The sequence below is a fragment of the Onychomys torridus genome, chromosome 11, assembly GCF_903995425.1.
Source record: "Onychomys torridus chromosome 11, mOncTor1.1, whole genome shotgun sequence".
NCBI lineage: Eukaryota > Metazoa > Chordata > Mammalia > Rodentia > Cricetidae > Onychomys > Onychomys torridus.
In genome coordinates, this window is record NC_050453.1 from 83,693,869 (window position 1) to 83,711,527 (window position 17,659).

Sequence of the window (17,659 nt, forward strand, 5' to 3'; positions counted from 1 at the left end):
TCTCTCTCTACTCAGCTTATATTCTGCTCTCATGTCTACCTCCTTTCTAGTCTGATTTTTCACTATATTTATCTACTGTGTCCTCTAAGTTCTGTCTTAACTCTCTCATCTTAGTTCTGCCCCATCTATGTTCTTATCCCTCTAATTCTTACCCATTTTAGCTCCTCAGGCCAAGTTTTTGAAAATCTCCTTCTTTCTCATCTTGTTCTTCCCCATCTGTTCTTCATCTTCCATCTCTTTCTCCTAGTCCTCTCTTATAGCCCTTCAGTCCAGTTCTTCCCCATCTCAGTTCTTTCCTCTCCAGTTCTTACCTATATAGTTCTTCCATTCTCTTTTCTCTTCTCTGTCTCATCCTTCTCTGAAAATAAAACTGCGTTTTTATCGCTTTGACATTTAAGTCTCCAAGCTATCTCTGTTCTTACCATTTTTGTCACCACGTGTGCTCAGTCACCAGGAAACTTGGCTAGACAACTTTCATCACAGCTAGAAATACCTGTAAGTTGGAACCCTTTAGTTCTGAGTTAATTGTTAATGGTGGATCTAAAACTAGAGATAAGAGTTTGGAAAGGGAGAAAGTTAAGCTTAATTAAAGTTTCCACCAGGCCTTCTCAAACAGATAGTCTGAATGCTTAAGTCTGTTATCAGAGAGTACAGAGCTATCTCTGATAAGATATTTTCATCCATCCAGAGATGGTCCTGGCCATATTCTGACAATGACAATAATTATGTGGAGGCTTGAATGGGAGTTCTGACTGTGCATAGTTGTCAGCACAGAAGATTATCTAAGTATTCCATTACTAGAGGTGAAATGGTGGTGCCCAATGAATGATGGAGAAACTACAATAGCACATGAGAAATTCATAGCAGGAAATGGCTAATAATCAAAAGCTAAACATCACAAAGACTCCTTGAGTCTCACCTTGACCTCTGGAAGTCCTTTGGCTTCTTCCAGGTATAGCTTGTGGTAATCAGCTGAAATTCTCCTTCAACTATTTATATGGCTTGCAGCAGTCCTTCTGGCTCTATACATTCAAGGCATCATGCATTTTGTTTAACCTGAGAAGAATTTTCTTTCTCTAAAAGCTTACTTTTTGATGATGCCATTTTGGATGATAAGATTTTGTTGCAATTATTGTTAATTCTGCCCCTGTGCCAACATATCCCTCAATTACAATATAATTTACTCAATTTTTAACTTTGGTCTTTGATCATTTTTATATAAGTTTCTCAAAATATTTGCTGTATGGTTTTTCCTTTTTTTAAATTCTAATGTTCTATCATCCTAAACAGTATGTTTTTGTTTTTGTTTTTTCAATAAGCTCTATAATTGCTCTGGGGATGAGTTTCCCCAAAGGTGACAGGGAATGATTGAAGAAAATTTCATCTGGAGGCCTGTGAGGAGCCCCTCAAGGCATTTCCCAATGGCAAGCTTACCTTGACAATAATATTTTATCAAAGCAATAGAAACACTACTGTGACAGTCCACAATGACTCTCCCAAATATTATAGGCTACTCCCAAAAAATATCTGTGTCACCCTTAACCCAGGGAATACCATAGGCATAGGCAGACTGTAGATAGAATGTTATGTGGCTGGGTTGCTTTTACAAACCCTCTACTTGTAGTTATACCTGGTAACAGGAGGTGGCCAGTCAGGCTTCAAATCTCTATTTTCTAGGAGTCTTAGCTTGTGTCATTATTATAAATCTCACAGACTTTACCTTGTACCAGGTTTCTACCCTTCCCTGAAGTGCCCAACTTTGCAGTCCCCTCTTTCAGTACTCTCCCCTCAACCTGAGCCATACCTGATCCCTCATGTCTCCATTCCCACCTGTCTCCAGTGTACCCAAGAAACCTCACTTTTCATTTTCCCATTCCCATGGAGTTCCAAGTGTCATCTTTGACATACCACACTGTTGCATACAGGTACATATCTATACAGACATATATTTTTCAAATGCCTACACATCTTTATTTTACATACATTTATCTTCTATATCTCTTTGCTATACAGCTTCAACCTCCTTGTTTCAACATAGGTACAAATAGCCACAAAGCCACAGCTAAACATCTCATTTACATAGTTCTCTCACTACATAGTACTTTACATAGTTCCTAGGCATAGAGCCTCTAGGTAGCAGCAGCTTTTTCTCTCTCTCATACTTACTCACATACACATCCATCTACATAATTCACTCATTCTTTACTCATTCACTCTTTCAACCACTCACATCCTCACACTTTTCATATGCTTCTTCATCTCTCACTTAGCACACACACACACACACACACACATACACACACACACACACACACACACACACACACACACACTTCACTCACATTCTGCAGCAACTCTCATGTAACTCTACATAGCTGTCTCTCTCCACACTGCTGGTGCTGCTCTCAGCCAAACCCTGAACAAATATATAAGTTTTCAGGGACTACCCATTCTTAAAACACAAGATAAGTCATGTACTTTCTCTTAGTCTAGTAATGGCACATAGACTCTTGTGAGAGGTCCCAGACATTAAATAACTGGCTGAACTTTGAGCAGACAGAGTACATGCAGAAAGAGAGCTACTGCAAGGAGCCAATCTCAGGGTAAACAACCTGACTTTGATTTAGCAATAAACAACACATGGGAATTATTATTTGCATATATTATATAGGGGCAATTTATTCTGTATTGGACTTTTTCTAAGGTCTTTGCAGCATGTGGAAAATGTTGTCTTGGAGAGTAGAAGTCCTATGTCAGTTTAAATAATGTAGAATATCCTAGTATTGTTTGTATTCATCAAAATTATATAGCTTAAATATAAATTATAACCTACCCATCCACAGCTTTAAGTATGCCTAAATATGTAAAGCACACTACCAAAGGGACGTGGAAAGCATCCCACAGCTGTTCTTATTAGGAAGGCACAGCAGTGTTACCCAAGAAAGTTACTGACAGAAAACAACCAGTTTCCATAGTCAGTGATGCCAAACTTTGCCAGGTGGGGCTTCCCATCATGGAGTAATATGTTTGGTGGGTCAACTTATTAAACACTAGTTGTCACCTGCTGTATATTCCCACAGCCATCAATAATTCTCCCTTTTTCATTTATTAAAAAAAGAAGCACATAAATCTCTATTAGGGCAGCAAGTAATGATAAATTAAAGCCTGAACAGGATTGGAAGACTGTAAAACAATTATTTTAATGATTTGAAATTAGTGAGAATCAATTTTTTGATTAGTGAGAATCAATTTATTGATATTTAATCAGTGTTCCAAAATCAAAAATCTATAATCAATAATCTTTATATATGATCAATAATATATATTGATGGCAAACTGAGGACTAATTAATAAGACATGATATTGTTAAATGTGCCTAAATATTTTTAATTTGAGTATCATAAAAGAATAGCTTTTTTAGAACATTAATTTTATCTACTAATCTTGGATCAATTTCTTTTTGAGTGTCCAACTGCAATGATATATACAGTTTACCTGAATAGTGGTGTGTATTTGCTGAATCAAGGCTGTTGGTGATGCTGAAAAATATCTTTAACTTTGTAATCAAAGCAATTAATAAAAGAATTTGGCTATGAGAGGGCAGTACCAACCTGTCTCAATAAATACACACATACATAGCACAACACAGTTGTCACCTGCTATGTATTCCATGGTTCATGGTTATCCTTTATTTTGCAACTAATATCCACTTACAAGTGAGTACATATCATGTTTCTCTTTCTGATTCTGGGTTACCTGACTCAGGATGGTTTTTCAAGTTCCATCCCTTTGCCTTTGGATTTCATGATGTCATCTTTTAACAGCTGAGAAATACTCCATTGTATAAGTTCACCATGTATTTTAAATTCACTCTTCAGTTGGGGAATATCTAGGTTGTTTCCAGGTTATGGCTATTATGAGTAAAGTTGCTATAAAAATTTGAGCAATTTGAAGTGTCTTGATTAAACTTCGTTTGGGTATATATACAAGAGGGCTATAGCAGAGTCTTGAGGAAGGTTTTTTTCCAATTGTTTGAGAAATGGCCATACCGATATGCTGTGAAATGTTATTCTGTATATTGTGAATGTGTGTTGCTCTGATTGGTTGATAAATAAAATGCATATTGGCCAGTAGCCAGGCAGGAAGTATAGGCAGGATAAGCAGATGAGGAGAATTCTGAGAGGGGAAGGCTGAGTCAAGAGTCACCAGCCAGAAACAGAGGAGGCAATATGACAAGGCAGAGCTGAAAAAATGTACCAACCAACATGGCTAAACATAAATAAGAATTATGGGTTAATTTAAGTATAAGATCTAGTCAGTAGTAAGCCTGAGCTAATAACCAAGCATTTATAATTAATATAAACTTCTAAGTGATTATTTTATAAGTGGGCTGTGGGACTGCAGGGGCCAGAAGGGACCAGAGAAACTTTCTGACTACACCAGTATCCAAAGTGGATCTACAAGTTTGCACTCACACTAACAGTGGAGGAGTATTCCTATTATTCCACACCCTCTCCAACATAGGCTGTCTTTAGCATTTTTTAACTTAGCCTTTCTGACAAAATTCTGTGATAAAATCATCTTGATCTGTGCTTTTTGGGGCTAGAGGAATTTTAATGAGTACTTCTATTTCCTTTGGGAATATGGGCTTATTTAAATTGTTTATCTGATGTTGATTCAACTTTGGTAAGTTTTATCTATCAAGGAAATTGTCCATTTCTTTTAGATTTAAAATTTCATAGAGTACATGTTTTTGGCATATAACTTAAGCATTCTTTGGATTTCCTTGGTGTCTGTTGTTATGTCTCCCTCTTCCTTTCTGATTTTAATTTGGATATTGTTTCTTTTCCTTTTAGTTATTTTGGATAAGAGTTTTTTTTTAATCTTGTTGATTTTCTCAAATAATTAACTTTTGGTTTCTGAATTTTTTTTTTTTTTTTACAAATGTGGGTACCCTTGAATTTGGGTCATAAATGTTCAGAATAGGGATGTCATCTTCATAGACTTTTGGTATAATCAGTATGAAATATCCTTTCTCATCTCTTTTGATTAATTTTGGTTTGATGTCTGCTTTGTTATAGATTAAGATAGCTATACCCACTTGCATGTCAGGTTCACTTGATGGGAATATTGTTTTTCCAATCCTTTACTCTGAAGTAACATCTGTCTTTGCTTTTGAGGTATGTTTCTTGTATGCAGCAGAAGGATGGATCCTGTTTTTCCATCCATTCTGTTAGCCTGTGTATTTTTGTTGTTAAGTTGATCCAATTGATATTGATAGATACTAATGACTAGTGAATGTTAATTCTTGTAACTATCTTGGTGGTAGTGGTGTGTGTGTGTGTGTGTGTGTGTGTGTGTGTGTGTGTGTGTGTGTGTTTCCATTCTTTGGATTTTGTGGGTGAGAGATTACCTATTGCTCATATTTATGTGGGTGTAAATAAGTTTCTTGGGTTGGAATTTTTCTTTGGGTACCTTTGTAGGGCTGGACTACTGGAGAGAATATATTTAAATTTGACAGTGTCATGAAATATCTTATTTCCTCCATCTATCATTATTTTGCTGGCTATGTTAGTCTAGGCAGGCATCTGTGATGATTAAGAGACTACAAGACATCTATTCAGGACCTTCTTGCTTTTTGAGTCTTTGTTGAGAATTTTTGTGTGATTATAGGTCAGTCTTTGTATGTTACTTGGTCTTCTTCATTTGTAACTTTTAATACTCTTTCTTTTTTCTGCATGTGTATTGTTTTGATTATTTTTGTGACATGGGGGCTTTTTTTCTGATTCAATCTATTTGGCATTCTGTAATCTTCTTTTACATTTATAGGCATGTCCATCTTTAGTTAATGGAATTTTTCTTCAATGATTTTGTTAAATTTTTTTTTTTTTTTTTTTTTTTTTTTTGTTTTTGAGTTGCGATTTCTCTTCTATTCCTCTTATTCTTAGGTTTCATCTCTTCATGGTGTCCCAGATTTCCTGAATGCTTTGTGTTAGATTTTAAACTCTAACATTTCCTTTGGCTAACTAATCTATTTCTTCTGTTGTATCTTCAATGCCTGATACTCTATCTTGCATCTCTTGAATTCTGTTGGTGATGATTGCATCTTGATGATTGCAATCATGGTGATGATTGGTGATGATTCTGTTCATTCCTACAGATTTTCCATTTCCTAAATTCATATAGTTAGTGTTTTCTTTTTTGTTTTGATTTGATTTTTATGTCTTAAATAGTTTCATTCACCTGCATGTTTGCTTTTTCTTGTCTTTCCATAAGAGATTTGTTGATTTCCTCGTATTTTTGGATTTTCTTGTTCTTGATTTCTCTAAAGGAGTCTCATAAAGTTTTTTTGTGATTGTTTTCTTATACTTCAGCTATGTTGGCATAGCCAGGGCATCCTGCCTGGACTCTGGTCCTGACATTCTGCCCTGGCTGCTGTTGTTTGTCTTCTTACACTTATGTTTAGTCTAATGGTTCTGCAGTTATTATATATAGTCTAGGTGCCATTTTCTGGGTTTGTCTTTGTTGGATGTGTGCTTTCTTTCTTTGTTTCCATTTCCGTGACCATCTTCTGAATTCTGTGGGCTGTGGTCTCAGCCCACATTCGGCACTGGACATATGATGGCCTGGATGCCCTCTTGTCTAGCAGTAGATTGCAAATAAAGTTTGTAGATGAAGTTCTTATTATTCATTTATATGGCCTCTGATCTGGCCACGGGTGACCAATTGGGTTCAGATGTTGGCTTGGCTACTGGTAATATATAATGCTTCTGCCTGGTTCTCTAGGAGTTGGCTTGTCTGGGATTTAGGATGTTTGTCTGCCTTGTGAAGATCAGGACACTGTCCTAGTCTCTAATGGAGCTGAATGCTTCCTCCAGATGTATGGCTTGGGATTTGGTGACAAAGAGAGGAGGGTGAATCAGGGTTATGTTTTATAGCCATTAGTCAGGTTAAAGGCAGTATTATCTAAGGTTGAGGATGCTGGCCTAGTCTTTGTTTGGTTGTATGCTTCTGCCATAGTTGTGGGCTGGCATCAGGTGGCAATGAGAGAAGGGTTTGAAAGTAAAATCTTAATGCCCAAAATACCATGGCTGAAAACACTTCATTAAATATAGACAAACAAATCTTATGTTCAAATAGCTTCAGTCCTAATACCATTCATAGTGCTAGAAGGTACTACCAAAGCTGATAAAGGAGAAACATCATCATTAGTCTAACCCAGCTACAAAACTTGCTATATACAATAGTAACCTGCCTGTGCAAACCACTGGTACAATAATGGTACAAATGTTATGGGAATAATGTACCATATTTTGATTGCATTTAATACCCATTCCCTTTGGTATAATCTATGCCTGACACTGATAATGAAGCCATAACCTGACACTACTTGGGTCATAGGTACCAAAACTACTAGTTTATTTGTTTAAATGGCCCCAGAAACAAAATGACTCCTAATGACATGATGCTATGTACCCAGAGATCTGCTCATCCTTCAGATCTCATCACAGAAGCTTCTTGCAAGAAATGGTAATTAAGAGAGAGACCCACAACTGGACAGTGTGCATAAGTGAGTGAACACTTAGCCATAAATTGAATGCCTTTTAACTGCTGCTCCTCCCAAGTATCAAAGTTCTATACAAAACAAAACAAAAAAAAAATTAAGAGATAGAGATGACATAACAAGTTATATGTATATGTAAACTCACAAAGACTGTAAAATTATGCACAACATAAGGGCAATCCTCACAAGTAGTATAGTAAGTGAGTACAAAGTTTCAACGCTAACAAAGAAGCTATTTGTAATTGATACCATCTGATAATAGGAAAATGACTTTCCTCCAATGGACTAAAACAAAGTATAACATGTACTTCAAGGCAGGCCTCGAGATGAGGAATATTTGATCAATACCAATTGGACTTCTTGTTTCTCCCTGTTGCTTTATTTGTGTGTATGAGTGTATGCATGTGTGTGTGTGTGTGTGTGTGTGTGTGTGTAATTGCATGCAATACAACTCATATATGGAAGTCAGAAAGCAACAGGCACAATTGGTTCATTCCTTTGAACATGTGAAGCTTGAAGATTAAAGTAAAATGGTTGTTTTAGCAGTAGGTACCTTACCTATGTAGCCATCTCTCTAGCACAAATTTTTGAACTTTTAAATAAAATTAAGGAAAATAAAAATATTAACCAAATTGAAGCCATATTCACATGAAATGTAGACACACTGGAATATCATAAATATATCATGATTGAGGTGTTATCCTTAAGCATGATGTTGTTATTGAATTATGAAATTTTCATGCAGATTTATTACTGCTAAAACAGAAAACTAAATGTTGAATATGGAGAGATGACTAAGTGTTAAGAGCACTAAATATTTTTCTTGAAGATCTGAAATTGGTCCCTGAACTTGACCTTTTATTATTTCTTTTCACCTAACAATGGAGGAACTGCTGAAATCAAGACAGGGAGGAACACTCAGAATGAAGCACTCTGAAATGGCTTCCAGCACTGGCTGGCTAGCTGGCTGACCATCAGGTAAATGAGATCTAGAATGACCAAGAGCAGTTATAGAAAATTAGCAGAATCAATATATGGGGTAGATATTAGAAATGAACAGCTGATTTTGAGATGTGCTTTGACCTTGAAAAATCCTTGTGGAAAACAGTGATTGTTTTGCTGAAGGGACTTTGCAGCCATCTTATAGCTTTGGTCACAAGATTCCTCAGGCACATCCAAGGCTCTTTTATTATTATATATTGCACACAATTCATAATAAAGGACTAGAGTTTTGGGGGCATGTGATGCTCTCCTTCTGTAAGACATGTAAATTAATTTTAGGAATCTGGGTATGAGGAAATACTATGTGTAACTTCCAACAAATATGCCTTTGTACGACTGGACTGCAGGGGTTCAGTCCATCAGAAGAAGCTGGACCATCCTGCTGCCACATAGGCCTTAAAATTTCTATCTTGGCATGCCTTCTTCCTTCAACCATCCCACACAGTGCACCCTGAGCAATGCACCAGAGCAGCTTTGCTGTTGGCTACAAGAAGGACCAAAGTCAGCTTTATACTAAAGTGAACAACTGGGACTGTATGGTGTCTGTTTCCAGAAGCTGAACAAGCAGTTTGAGAGCGAGAGCGCTGCCTGTGTTGCCCAGACGACAAGAAAGAGTAACACTTGCTTAGGGATAGTAAGTGTAGTATCAGCTAGATCCTGAGGCCCGATTTTCCACCAAAGTAAACAACTCCAGCCTGATCTTAGGGTACACTCAGACCCTAAAGCCAGGTACCAAAGTGATGCTGTCACGTCCCGCTGGACCACAACATCCACAGGTTTAGTGGTCCTTGCCTATAATAACATCCCTGAGGAAGCAGGAGGCTCGCTTGGGATTCTGAGACCAGCCTGAGCTACATATGACTTCTAGGACAGAGTGTGTTCCCAAAACAGAACAGAACAAGAAAGAAACAAAATGCTTCTAGTGTTTAAAAGGTATGGGAGTGTATTTTCTTACCCTATAAATGGTTTTTAACTCAGTTTCTAGCATCTAAAAAAAGAATAATGTTTATTTTCTCCAACATCAATTGGGTAAAAATGTACACTATTTTGTGAAAATAATAAAAAAATATTGTTTAAACAGATGAATCATTTTATTTACATCCAATCACATACACATTGTTATTTGGTAATTGAATACTTTACAGTCATTTACTATCATTTCCTCCCAGCTTAATTAAAATCAATCTGGTGTTTGTAATTTGAATAAATTGGATCAAAGTCTAATTTTTAACCTTGAGTAAAGTTCAAGATGAAACTCTGCATTGCATCGGTTTTTCTTATCTATTTTGCTTTATCTTCATAGAGTATCTCCACAGTTATTATAAAAAGAAACTTTGCTGGGTATTGTTTTATATATATATATATATATATATATATATATATATATATATATATATATATATATATATAATCATTTACTTCACTTTATACACAAATTACAACTTGCAATAGAATTATGTTACATAAAACTAGGAATTATTTAATTTATTTGCACATAATATGAAAATTTTTAAAAACTTTTATCTTAAATCTAAAAACTGTTTTATCCATATACTAATTGTATGTAAAGGCAATTTATTTAAGTCATAAAATCGGGATATATAATATAGTTGTGTTTAATCAGAAATTTGCCTACTTATAAATTTTATGCACAAATAAATGATTTATTCCAAGATGATTAATATAGGATTAAAAGCATAGTATTAAGTTAAATAATCCAAGGACATCTTATTGAGTTGAAAGTAGATTTTCAATAAAAATAGAACGTATTACTTAATGTAAAAAATGATTTTCTTTCTTTCATTCTTTCTTTCTTTTTTTTTTCCCGAGACAGGATTTCACTGTGTAGATTTGGTGCCTGTCCTGGATCTCACCCTGTAGAACAGGCTGGCCTCAAACTCTCAGAGATATGTATGCCTCTGCCTCCCGAGTGCTGTGATTAAAGGTGTGTGCTACCACTGCCTGGATGAATAATGATTTTCTTAAAATGTGTACTCATTATAAACAATTTACAATTACTCTGCATTGTTTATTTCTTCTAAATTTAAATTAAACTCCAATGTTTAAGTATATTAATTGACTCATTTTTAGGTGATTCTTAAATTTGTAACATATAGTATACCAAGAGTAAAATTTTAATAAGTAAAAGAGAATGAGTAAAATGCTCATTACATCTCACTACGTCCACTAGGAAGTTCATCAACATACTCTCCAGAGTTTCTTAGTAAGACAAATTATTCTAGGGCACACCATTCTATATTAGGGTATTGTTTGTACTTTTGTTTTATTAATGTTCTTAAATAATAAAATAATTCTGACTAGAGAAAAGGAACAAACCAGTTTTGGCATAAAAAAGTTTGCCTTTTTACTTTCAGAGAGAATGTTGTTTGAAGCTTCAAAGTTACATTTAAGGATGTAATCACAGTGCCTTTATTTTATATGCTGCTACATTCACTACAAACCTTGCTTTCTTTATGTCAAGAGACTCCTGAGAAATGTCCTTGCACTTGTCCTAACAGGGCCCAATGGCATCCAAAATGGTGCTGTCCAAATTAAAATGTAAATGAGCTCTCCCAAACTACAAACCAAGATCATTTTACACAGGAGTTTAAATATAATAGGACCTTAAAACTCATCCTTCAGGAATATTCCATCTACCAGATTTGCTGAGTTGCATCAGGGATAATGCTGCTTATAAACTTGCTTTTATGACTCTTGTGAGATATTCACTGCACTCAAGAAACTATTCTGCTAAATCATATAACAGGACATTGATCTAAAGCCCCAAAGAATATTTCTTTCAGTTTAATAAAATGGATAAAATATATTTTACTGATGTCTGTCTGATGTTTGATCAAAATTTTAAACAATGATGATAGTGATGAAAAAAAGTTATTTCATTCATTTGAACAATTTATACTTATGAAAAATCAATGCCATGTGGTGTTTATATCTTTCTAAAATCAAGATTATATGCTTATCTTATTAATGTATTTATCTCTGACTCACATCATGTGCTCCACTTGTGAGAGCCTTATTTATGTGAGTCATTATCATTGTGAACTACCGAATCTTCTGCCCCTGTGTTTTCAAGTATGCTCCAGTAATGAATGGTGCATAAGACACTTCCTAATCCTTTAGGTTACTTCCTACACAGGAATGGTAAATGGAAACATAGCTTTCCTCAAGGGATATGTCTTTTCCACTATCAGAAAAATACTTTTTTGTGCTAGATTGCATTATTTTCAGTAATAATCAGTCATTGTTATGTTATCTTCTTGTGAATAAACCCTGGAAAAGAAAAAGGAAATAATAGATGCCCAGACAAAACAAGAAGGAATGACTCTCTCTTGATATATCACATTTAGCATGGTCACACTTTTATTTATCTCCTTACTTTATAAATGTTCGTCAGGATTTAAAAAAAAAATACAAACAGCTTTTAGTTTCTGAATTCATCATTTATGGCTGAATGTGAAAACTATATTTTTCAGAAACATGTTCATAAATTAAAGCTAAAACAGAAAGACAATGAAAAATACCACTTTTGTAAAGCTTTCCATATGATATTATTACAGATTATATTACAGATATATTCAATTTAGTTGACACTCTAAATCTTAAATTTTTAAGAATAATCAGTACTAAAACATATGATACACTTAATAAATCATTATCCACTGTGTATACCTAAATGTTCTCTATCCAATAAACTATTAATACATTCTTGATTGATTTTAGTAATTTTCTAGAATTATTATTATTATAATTATTATAATAATAATTATTATTATTATTGTTGTTGTTGTTGTATTTTGAGACAGGCTTTCTCCTTGTAGCTTTGGGACTTTCCTGGATTTCACTCTGTACCACAGGCTGGCCTCAAACTCATAGAAATCCTTCTGCCTCTGCTTCCCAAGTACATGCACCACCACTGCTTGGCCTGAAATTACTTTTAAGAAAAGATAAATAAAAGATTGTTTTATAAACCAATGGAGAATAAGACACATACAGGAGGAGAGTAACCAATGTTATGTAGATGCAAATATGTAAGTATCTTTTCAATTTACTCAGCATAATTGTGACTTTTGGACCCTCCTTTTATTCAACTTTGGCTATTATATTTTATTTCACTGTTTTAAATATAAACCCTAATGTGATATTCACAGATCACGAATCTGACATCAATGCACAGTTGGTGCTAGTCAATACTGTACCACTTCTCCTAACCCTGCACTGTACATAGTGTCACAAAACACTTCTTTCTTAGAATTTTATAGTTTTCAAATGTTTCTAAGAAATTGTTAACATAATTTATGCCAGAGTCTAAACCTTACTTTCTCAAAAATATTTAGCTTTATTCTCCTTCACATTCCTAGGGATATTGTCTGCTTGTGGTCTGAGTAGAAATGTGTCTGTGTTACTTTAGATTAGAAGAGAAATTATTTGTATGATACTATAAATATATCAATCAATCATTCTATCTATCTATCATCTATCTATCTCTATTTCTATCTCTATATCTATATCTATCTATCTATATTTGTGCATACATAGCTATGTAGATATCTAAAAATAATGACAGATAAAGAGGTTGTAAATTTCAGAATGTGTAAAAATCATAGATTCAGGGGAGTTTAACTAGGAGAGACTGGAGATGGGTGAAGGTAATGTAACTATATTTCAATTAAAATGTTTAACCTCAATATATGTGTATAGATACATATAAAGATAATAATGAAATAAATGAAAATCATAACTTAAAAAAGAAATGTGTTAACTAATGGATCATTAATTATGTGTATATAATTGTATAAACTTCATCATGACATTTGTAGCATCTTTGTTTGAGGTAATGAAATTGCTTCATTGATTTGTTTTGGAGGATAAGGAAACGGAAATATCAGGAAATACGGATTACAACCCTCACAGAGTTGAATCAACTCACCCACCTCTAGTAACATTGCTTCTCACTCCAAAGATTCCACAGTCTCCCAAATAGTACTACCAAGTAGGAACGAATTGTTGTAAACCATGAGCCTCTGTGAGACAGTTTATACTTAATCAATATCAAGACTTAATTCCATTGTTTTACAGTTGTAAGTTACAGGAATCACTGACAGGTTTTTGAAAATTGTGCTCATCCCTTACCTATTATTTGTGTCCATCTTAAATGGTCTTATTAATGAAATCAAACCTGAGGCCAGTTATTGGGGTGAATGCTTGAAGATCAGAGAGACAGAACAAGCCACAGCTTCCTCATCTCACCAGTTACTCAGCTGGTCTTGTTTCCTCAGACTGCAAGCTTCTGAGTCCTCATCCAAATGAATCTCAGCTGAACTGTGCTGCTCCAAAGCCTAAAAGCTTAACCAGCTAAATGCTAAACCAGCCAAATGCTTCTAGTTTCTGGTCTTCAAGCATTATATATCTTTCTACTTTCTGCCTGTCACTCCCTGAGATTAAAGGCATGTGTCACCTTGCCTGGCTGTTTCTAATGTGGCCTTGAATTCAGAGATCCAGAGGTATTTCTGTCTCTGGAATGCTAGAATTAAAGGCGTGTGCTACCACTGCCTATCCTCTGTTTAATATTGTGGCTGTCCTGTTCTCTGACCCCAGATAAGTTTATTTCAGGGAACACACAATATTTTGGGGAACACAATACCACCACATCCATCAATACATTTAATAGTGAGGAATATGATTGTTAGGAATGGCCTCAAAAACATCCAAAATAGATAGGTGGGTGATATAGTTAATGTAACTAATATTCTTCATAATTCAGAGTGATATTTCAAACATGCCAGAAATTTCCTGGTTATGCCAGAACTTTGATATCATTACACTTCCCCAAAAGAATGCCTATTAGGAACATCACTGCTTTGAAATGGCTGAATACTTTATCTCCATTGTATCTTCTCTTTTCCTCCAGGCTTTTCCCTTATTTCCTTCTATCAGTTCAGTCTCTTTGACTGTTCTACATGTATTTTATTAGCGGCCTGACAATGCTCTATTTATTCCCAATTGTCTCTTCAAGAAGAACATATCCAATTCAGTTGCAATAACCTGATTAGTAATTATCTACTGGACACTACTAGTTTAGAAACCCATTGAAGAAAAGAGCTGTTTCTGTATTTTATGTTTATTATCATATCAGTATATTTTACAGTTCCTGACAATAACAGAAATCACAGAAAGGAATGGTTAAATGCATGCATAAATGCTAGTATCTGGTAGCTTTATCTCTTACAGACTAAATCTGTAATACTTAATCTACATTGAATCTCCTTGAACAGCAATATCTGTGTAAATCACTGAATCTGTATTCACTTTATATGCTCAACATTTGCCCTTAGCTACTGTTGAATGATTATTCAATATCTTGCTTTCTAATTTTCTATTCCATTTAATGTTTAGGGCATTGATTAACCTAACAGAAAGTAAAATATTTTATGTCTCTATTCAAAAATAATCTATTATCACCCAAAGAACCATATTTTTTTATCTTTTTTGGAAAAAAAAATAATATTATAATTCAACACATAGATATTTTGTTTTCATTCAATAGATTCTTTGGAATGAATGGTCTTCAGTATCTTTGTCTACTACAACTCTCTTATTGACTTTCTACTCTAATGTTGTTTGTTGTTACTTCACTTATATTTTGTTCATGGTTATTACTTTTTTCTATTTTAAATATATTTATTTATTGAATTTTTTTCATTTTACATACCAACCCCAGTTCCCCCTCCCTCCCCTTCTCCCACCTCCTCACCTCCCTCCCATGGTAGTCAACAAAATCTGGCATACCAAGTTGAAGGAGAGCCTAGCACCTCCCCATTGTATCAAGGTTGAGCCAGGTATCCTTCCACAGGGAATGGGTTCCAAAAAGTCAGTTCATGCACCTGGGATAAGTCCTGGCCCTGCTGCCAGGGACCCCACAAACAGATCAAGCCAACCAACTGTCACCCACATTCAGCAGGCCTAGTTCAGTCCCATACAGGTTCCCAAGTTCAGACCATAGTCAGTGAGCTCCAACTCCACCGGTCAGGTGTCTCTGTGGATTTCCCCATCATGATCTTGATCCCTTTTTCTTATTCTTCTTAATTTTTTTGAATGATGAATGCTGTTTATTGCAGGAGGGAGGAGGTCTGAAATACAGGCTTACAGCACAGTGGGAGAACCCTGGAGGACAGAAGTTCTCTTCTAATGTTATGTTTTGTTTTGTTTTGTTTTTTTGCTGAGGATCTAACCCCATGCCTTGTGCTTGCTAGGCAAGTGCTCTACTATTGAGCTAAATCCCCAACCCTGCTCCTGATGTTATACAATCTAAACCATTAACACCCAATATGCAAGACATACAGATAAGGAGCTTCCCTTAAGCATTCAGGAGGGTGGAATCTTGCAGGGAATTAGCTTTGGGAGGATATCAAGATCAAGGTCAGCAAGCAAGGCAACAGTAACCCCAAACAGGAGCCAAGGACCTACAAGTTCCCCGCCCTCCCTTTTACTAAAAAAGTGAGCTTCTGACTTAGATTGTGTGGGACGTCAGCAGGTCACCTTACTGTCATGGAGACACCTGTCCTGGCCACACAGGCTTTCTGTCTTAGGTTGGTGAGTGCCCCCAGATATTGCCTGTCTATGAATACTCATTATCATACAGTCTCAATCGTGTGAGAGCTGCAGAGTTAAATGTTGCCAAAGATGACTAAGTGGCACTGGACTTGCAATCTGTGTGTTTGACACAGAAAAGACCAACAGAAGTCTTAACCCACTCATAGCCAGTAGGCTAAAGGCAGCTGAGCCTTTCCCTTCATTAACGAGTCTTACTGCAAATTGGAGTCCTTGTAAGATGGTATCCCGAGAGCAAATGGAACTTGAGTTTATAAATTTATAACTTTCAAAGTGAATCGAAATGTATATAACTATTGATTTAAATTTGTCAAGCCCACTAGAATGAAAAATTAGTTAACTGTGGTAGCTACTTTTGCTGCCAGGGTCTCCCCTGTGCTAGCTGTAGTAACCAGTTATGAAATGGCAATCCCAGAAACAGTAGTAGTGTTGGTTGTCACTGTTATAACAGCAACAATGACAGTAGTGATGTCAAATTCTCTTCTGGAGCATGTGGGTATTTATTGGCATGAACACAAGTCCAGGAACACAAACTGCCAAGGCCCATTATTCTTGATCCCAGCAAGTCTTAAGCTGGCAGCTCTGCAAAAGAACAACTAAGAACCATAAAGGAAAGGCAGGCAGCTCACAAGCAGCAGAACTAATGGTCTCATAATGGCTACATTCAGACTCACAAATTTTAAGGTATCTTCAAAGGGGGATAAATGAATTCCAGGAGGCCAAAAAATGTTACATAGAGCCACTACTGAGAAGTAGGTACTGCTCCAACATGAATAGGATTGTGAGAATGAAAATTCTTAGCTGGCATGCTACTGTTACTAAATGGAGGTCAGTGATCTTCAATGTTATCCTTAATCTCCTAGGTGTCTGGGTGACACATTCTCAAACGTACTTGAAAAAGCAGTTACCTCTCTTTCTCTTCCTTCACTCTTGTTCCCAGGGACTGGTCTCTGCTCTCTTCTATGCCCCTGCTTTGCCCCTTCTCTCCCATCACCTCAATAAACCTCCTATATGGGCCCTGTTGTATGGTGTGACTCCTTCCCTGCTGGTTTAAAAATAGATTTGGTGCCAAGATTTAGATTCTGTCTGAGACATGCTGTGACCCTGTGCCTGGCCCACCAATGAGAGCACTACTTTTTTTCCCACCAGGTCTCTCCATGCAAAACTGACGATTGTATTTCTGAGCTCCAGGGAATCGACTTGGATCCACCTCAAACAGCCTGATGGTTCCACAGAGCCTGGACAATGAAATGTCCAGCTAGCTACCCCAGGACATGGCCAGCACCCCAGGTTTCTCAGGTCCCCCTTAGATGATTGATGTCCTCCAGACCATCAGGAAGCAGTCTCAAGAACATGGCACCCTCTTCCCCACCTCATCTGCTACCCCTTTCTAACTCCTCACCTTTTTATAATAAGAAAAAGTTAGAAATGTTGGCAATTAGGTATCTGTACTGGCCTGCCCTT